The sequence below is a fragment of the Carcharodon carcharias genome, chromosome 20 (genome assembly GCF_017639515.1).
Source record: "Carcharodon carcharias isolate sCarCar2 chromosome 20, sCarCar2.pri, whole genome shotgun sequence".
Classification (NCBI taxonomy): Eukaryota; Metazoa; Chordata; class Chondrichthyes; order Lamniformes; family Lamnidae; genus Carcharodon; species Carcharodon carcharias.
Window position 1 is genome coordinate 105,646,658 of NC_054486.1, and position 7,463 is coordinate 105,654,120.

A 7,463-nucleotide genomic window follows, 5' to 3' on the forward strand; every position below is an offset into this window, starting at 1 on the left:
TTTCACATGCCCTGCATATCCAGCTCCATGTACATGCCCCAAAAAAGAATCCCTCAGAGGCTACTATTGAATTTTTCCCTCCAGTCTGGAAGAAGCATTCATCCCCGTTGTTCATGTCCAGTGTTAAATGAGCCTCGTGTGGGCTCAATCCTTTATTCATTCATGGTATTTGGATGTCATGGGTAAAGTCAAATTTTATTGACATCCTGAATTGCCCTTGAAGGTGATGGATCACCTTTAGGAACAGAAGACTATTCAGATGCTTGAGCCTGTTACACCATTAAATTAGATCAAAAATGTACAAATCTGTTTTGAAACTTTCCATTGATGGCCCTTCACCACTTCCAGCCTCAACAACTTTCTGGGAGAGAGTTCCAGACTTCCACTACCCCTTAAAGTGAAGGAGTGCTTCCTGAGATCACCTCTGAACAACCTAGGTGTTCTTTGTTTTGGACTGTTGCACCAGAGGAAATGATTTCATCCAAATACTCTCAAGTCCTTTCATCTTTAATCGCAATATTTAAGGGAATGTAAATTTTGAGGACAGGTTGTGTAGACCGAGCTTAACATTTTTAGCCTCGGTAACATTCCTGTGAATCTGTTTGGCAACCCTCAAGACCATTATGTCTCCTGAGGTGTGTGCAGGACTGAATATGGTACTCCAGATGGCATTTGTCCAATGCTCTGTAAAGCTGTAACATAACTTGCACATTTCATTGGCCTTTTATTCTTTGAACCCATTCTCTATCCTTTCTTGATTTCTGTTGTTGGACCCTCTAAACCTCTGCTCATCTAGTTTCATACCTAGGAGGTCTGAATAAATAATGATTCAAAGGCATTCTTGGCTGCAAGTTTAACCTGTATTTGACTTGCATTGAAAAAGATGGGGCATATCAAAGTGCTCTGCCTCTTTGCACCACCAACCCACAAGATTTAGCACATTCCTTAGATAATATCACCACCGTCAACACCTCTTTGTCCTTTTGTCTATGACATCTTTTGGCTTTCTCCACCTATCACTCCCTCTATCCAGCTGTACTGGTCCCACCCTCCTTAAACCAGCTTATATTTCACCTCTTTATTTTTCCTTAGTTCTGTTGAAGAGTCATATGGACTCGAAACATTAACTGTGTTCCTCTCCGCAGATGCTGTCAGACCTGTTGAGTTTTTCCAGGTATTTTTATTTTTGTTTTGGATTTCCAGCATCCGCAGTTTTTTGCTTTTATTTTTGCTTTTACCAACCCACAAGATACTGTCTAAGCTAAAAGTGGTGTCTCCCCAGTATTTGTGAACCAACAATTGGTGCAGACTAACAATTACATTAAACAACCAATTAGTTTGTATTTTTTTATGTATAATGGGCTTTGGATTTTGCAGTCTGTTGTGTTGTTTGTAATACTTGCACTTGCCTGGAGACATTTTGCAAACGTTTGTACTGGAAGTTGCTGTCAGCCAATTATCAGAAAAGCAGAGACCGCAGCAGGGTGTCTGGAACCTGTATGAACACGTATTTCCTTAAGCTATTGTTGAAGAATTGTTAATGAGCAGTCCAGGGCCTGAACCAGGGGGTATCAGTTTAAGTAGTGAATTCAATGTCAAATCAGGTACAGGAAGCAAAATAAAGAGAAAATATAGCAAAGATTAGATTAAGAGAAAGACAAAAGAAGTCTTTTGCTACTGCTTTTTCCAGTAAGTGTACCAGTAGCTGCAGCAATTTCATGCAATTCCATGCATTTCAACAGTGAGCCTCTGATACCTTTCCTGCTCAACTGCTGAAAGAGCAGGACTTCGTAGCAATTTTCTGATTATCTCTGCATGCACAGTCTCTGGGAGTTACTGTCCACTTGATGTAATTAAATAAAGCTGAGCTCAACTGCCAAATCTGGGCCCGTTCTGACTTTGCAGAGTGCAAGTGAGTCAATACCTAGGTGAGGGTCAACAATATTATCACTTGCAAGAACAAGCACTGCAGTCCTGGATACATGCCTACAACAAACACTGAAGCTATCCAACCCAATGAAGAAACTGAATTAAGTATTGCTGAAAGAGACATGTTGAAGCTTTTCATCTTGCACTCATCAGAATATTGCAAAAATTCCAATATAATGGGAAAACAGTTTATATTGAATGTGAAGAGAGTGCTGATTGGTTGGCAAGTGGACTCTGGTAAAGGTGTTGCCATGGCGAATGTGCCAGTGATGGTGACTGACAGTTAACTGCCAAGCATTGTTTGAAATTTAAACCAGGCAGCTTGACCCTGATTGGTCAAGGCATCACCCTGAGGAATGTCACTTATTTTGTTTAGCTGAAACAGACGCAATGTGTATACATGTTCTTTCTGTCTGTAAAGAACAGGACCCTGTGTATTAATATGTGTAGCTTCCAGTACACATAAATGCAGCACACTGTGAGTCTGACTGACAAGCTTAAATTGGTTGTTAGTGTAATTCTTAGAACACTGAGGGTTATTTAGCAAATGTTGTCCAATCGCGGAATCACATCTAATGTTGGATACTGTATTTTGAGTTTTGCAAGCACGGGCTGGTTGGGTACAGTCTGTACCTTGCCCGTTGTGAACAGTGGCTGGACCATGCCGTTTCATACAATCTACCAGTCCTTGGGACGTACGGCCTACATACCTAGCATCACTGGCACTGAAATTCATATACCACATTACTCATTCGTTTCATAGGCAGAACGTCTTTTTTGGCTTTGCAGCAGCATCCTGTTAGTGGTGAATGCATAGGAGCAGCGTGAAACAGCTAGCTTCACCTGTTGCTCAACATTTTTGAGATACCTTGCTCTTCCAGGGTAACCTGAGGTATATTGGGCACTTTTTGGGGCCGAAAGTGATGGCCTTAGGCCCGTTCATGAGTTTGCGTGATATGAAATGATCTTATCAGGGTAGCCATTATCCTACAGGATGCCTTTGTTGTGCCCTTACTGAATTAAATAGATGATGATAAACAGCCTGGCTTCACTCCTTCAGCTAAGGTTGAGTCACTGGGATTCCCATCTGCTCTTCTATTGATCTGGGAGCCAGGGCATGCATCTTGGATAAAACAACATTACTATAGTTTGGGGAGCTAATATCACATGGTCTTTCATTGATAGGTAGAGAACAAGTTTCAAATATTTGATTTACGGAACCAGAGCAGATGACTGCTCATAAAATCAGAGAAACTACTGGATAAGGTATAGATTTACGGCACAGAAACAGAACCATTCAGCCCAACAGGTCCATACTGATGTTTATACTCCACATGAACCTCTTCATACCTTTCTTCGCCTCAACCTATCAACATATGCTTCTATTTCTTTCTGTCTCATGTGTTTATCTAGCTCCCCCTTAAATGTCTCATACTATTTGCCCTAGTTACTCCATGTGGTAGAAAGTTCCACATTTTCACCACTCTTTGGGTAGAGAAGTTTCTCCTGAATTCCCAACTGGATTTATTGGTGATTATCTTATATTTATAGGCCCTAGTGTGGTCTTCCCCACAGGCAGAAACAATAGGTGGGATTGTCCGCCACCAGGACTTTTGGCTGGGCCACCAAATCTTCTGCGACAGGTCCCACCACGAGGGGGCCAGAAAATCTCAGCCAATACCTCTACGTCTACCCTATCAAACCTTGTCATCATTTTAAAAACTGCGAGTGGATCACTCTCAGCCTTCTCTTTTCTAGAAAAAAGAGCAACAGCCTGTTCAAACTTTCCTGACAAGCGTAACACCTTAGTTCCGGTATCATGCTTATAAATCCTTTTTTGCAAACTCTCCAGTGCCTCTATATCCCTCTTTATAGACACCAGAACGGTGAATAGTAGTCCCATTGTGTCTAAAGTAACTTCTATCTTTATGGAAATGAACCTCAGTGCTTTATTTGCTTTTTTAATGGTCTTAATAATCTGTGTTGCTACTTTTAGTGATTTGAGTATTTGTACCCCTCTATGTTTCTATTGTATTATAAGAAATATGGGGTGTAGCACTATAAATGCCCATAACTGCAGTATGACTGGGAAAACTATTGGCTGAAGTCCTGTGTTCAAATGAGTGTAAATTATAATAGGCTGGATAGATTGGATAGGCTGGGGTTGTTTTCCTAGGAGCAGTGAAGGTTGAGAGGGGACCTGATAGAGATGTATAAGGTTATGAGGGGCATAGAGGGTGGATAGGAAGGGACTTTTTCCATTAGTAGAGGGGTCAATAACTAGGAAGCATAGATTTAAGGTAAAAGGTAGAAGCCTAAGAGGGGAGTTGAGGAGAAATTTTTTCACCCAGAGGGTGGTGGGAGTCTGAAACTCACTGCCTAGAAGGGTGGTTGAGTCAGAAACTCGTAACATTTAAGAAGTATTTAGATATTCACTTACGTTGCCATAGCCTCCAGGACTATGGGCCAAGCGCTGGAAAATGGGATTAGTGTAGTCAGATCTTTGTTGACCGGCACAGATACAATGGGCTGAATGGCCTCCTGTGCTGTAAACGTCTATGAGTAAACTAACAGCCTAAAGTTTACAACACTGTTGAAGGAGGAAAGGGAAAACACTTGAGAGTCAGGGAAGAAAGAGGAGACTTAACACTAGATATAAACACTACTAGGAGTATGTGCACATTTATGGTCTCCGTAAGATCATAAGGTCTCCGTTAGAGGCTCTGGAGAAGGTGCAAAAAAGATTTTCAAACATAAGTCCTATTCACCTATCACCCCTGTACTCGCTGACCTATTCTGGCCCCCAGCCAAACAACACTTGATTTTAAAATTCTCACCCTTGTTTACAAACCCCTCCATTGGCCTTGCCCCTCCCTACCTCTATACTCTCCTCCAACCCCAGAACCCTCCAAGATACCTGTGCTCCTGGCCTCTTGTTCCAAATTACTATTGCCTCCACCATTGGAGGCCACGCCTTCAGTTATCTGGGACCTAGAATATCTCAAAAGGTCTTTACAGTCAATGAACTGCTTTTGATGTGAAGTCACTGTTGTAATGTAGAATACACAGCAGCCAATTTTTTACACAGCAAGCTGCCACAAACAGTCATGTGACCAGATAATGTGTTTTAGCGATGTTAGTTGAGGGATAAACATTGACCAGGACACCGGAGTCAACTTCCCTGCTCTTCTTCAAAATAATGGCAACATAATCTTACATGCTCAAGTGAGAGGGCAGATAGGACACCAGTTTAATGTCTCATCCTAAAGACAGTACCTCTGACAGTGCTGCACTCCCTCAGTCCAGCACTGGAATGTCAGACTGGATTTTGTGATCTGATCTCTGGAATAGTTGGCATTGTTCCCCTATTGCCTCTTTGGTCTAACACAGCTTTCCTCACCAAACTCCGCAGAGGATCTCCATTTCCTGTAAATTCGTTGTCACTGCTCGAATGATGACCATCCCTCCTTTTCCCTCATGTTCTACTCTCCCCCCACTAAAATTTCACACTGGGGAATTCCCATTGGGAATACTGAGAAACTCTTACAATGGACAGGACTTTTCAGATGGTGGGACCCGGAGAGTTGAGAGTCATCTCCGGTGATCTTGGCTGCCCTGCAGCTGTTAAACGCTTACACGGGTGTTAATTGCCTAAGGTCAAGGCTTCCCACCCACACCTGGGATGGGAAACCCCGCCTTAGAGAGCTGCCGGACCAATCTGATAGGCTGGCAGACCTGTAGTCCCAGCAGTGCCGGGTTTAAGTGGCTCCCACTGCTGGAACCACAGGCAGTTCCCCGAAGCAGAAGAGGTTGAGGGTATCAGCAGGGTCTGGCTGGCAAGCCCCTGTGAGGGGTGGGGTGTGTTGGGGTGGCCTGAGGCGGATGGTTGGGGGGGGTGGGGGGGGGTTGCAGGGTTGAGAGGCCACGGAGGAGGGTTAAAGGGTGTGGGTTTGACTTTTGGTGGTAGGAGGGATGGTGCCTCCAATGGGCACTAAAGGAGGTAAGGATGCCCCCCATTCTTGCCCAACACTAGCCCGTGCAGTAAAAGCTGTCGGGTTACCCACTCGGCATGGGCCTCCCACCGCCAAGGGTATTATAGCAACAGGGCAGGTTGAGGTACTTAAGTTGCCATTAATTGGCCCAAGGGTGGGAGGGACACTGAACACCTACCCGTAATATGGGAGACAGGTCAGGGTGGGCATGTAGGCAGTGGGCAGGTCACATGCTGCATTTAAGGGTGGGGGCTGTAAAATTTCACCCAGATGAGTGGGGATGCAGGTGCCCCCAGCGGCCCTTACTCAGAGGCAAGTCCAGCACAACCTAGATAGAAGGAGAAATTTCCTGAACCAGCCGGTGGTTAAAATGTGTAACTCACTACCACAAGGAGTAGTTGATGCAAATAACAGAGATGCATTTAAGCAGGAACCATATAATAATCACATGAGGGAAAGGAATAGAGAGTATGTTTACAGCGTGAGCTGAAGTAAATTAAGTACTGTTTTGATTTTAAAATTCTTATCCTCGTTTTCAAACCCCTCCATGGCCTCACCCATCCCTATCTCTGTCATCTTTCCAGCCTCACAACCCTCTGAGATATCTGAGCTCCTCTCATTCTGGCCTCTTGCGCATCCCCAATTTTAATCGTTCCGTTGTTTTGGAGAGAGTACAGAGGAGATTCACAAGAATGATTCCCAGGATGAAGAACTGTAGCTATGAGGATAAATTGAAGAGGTTGGGAATCTTTTCCTTGGAGCAAAGAAGGCTGAGAGGAGACTGATGGAGGTATTCAAGATGCTGAGGGGTATGGACAGGGTAAATAGCGAGAAACTGTTCCCACTCAAGAGAGCATCAAGAACTAAAGGGCACAGATTCAAAATAATTGACAAAAGGAGTAAATGTGATGTGAGGAAAAATATTTTCCCCCAGTGGGTGGTTGGAGTCTGAACCAAACTGCCTGAAAGGGTGGTGGAGGCAGGTTCAATCGAGGTATTCAAAAGGGAATTGGATTGCTACCTGAAAAGGGAGAATGTGCAAGGCTACGGGGATAAGGCAGGGGAGTGGGACTAGGTGGAATGCCCTTTCAGAGAGCCAGTGCAGACTCGATGGGATGAATAGCCTCCTTTAGCACTGTAAAGATTCTGTGAAGATACTGTGATCATTGGTGGTCATACCTTCAGCTGCCTTGACCCCAAGCTCTGGAACTTCCTCCCTGAACCTCTCTGCCTTTCTACCTCGCTTTTTCCCTTTAAGACACTCCTTAAACTTAGCTCTTTGACCAAGATTTTGTGGTTTCTTATGGGGGGCTTGGTGTCATACTTTGTTTTATAATGGTGTGTGTTGGGATGGTTCATTCTGATAAAGGTGCGAGATTAAAGTTGTTGTCAAGTGGGACTATGCTTTTGTGTAGAGCATAAAGACTGGCACAGTCCAGTTGGGCTGAATGGCCTCTTTCTATGCTTGTACATTCTATGTAAGTTTACCATCATCATTCAGGCCAAAGCCTGGGTACACTGCAGATGACACACGAGTTGAAG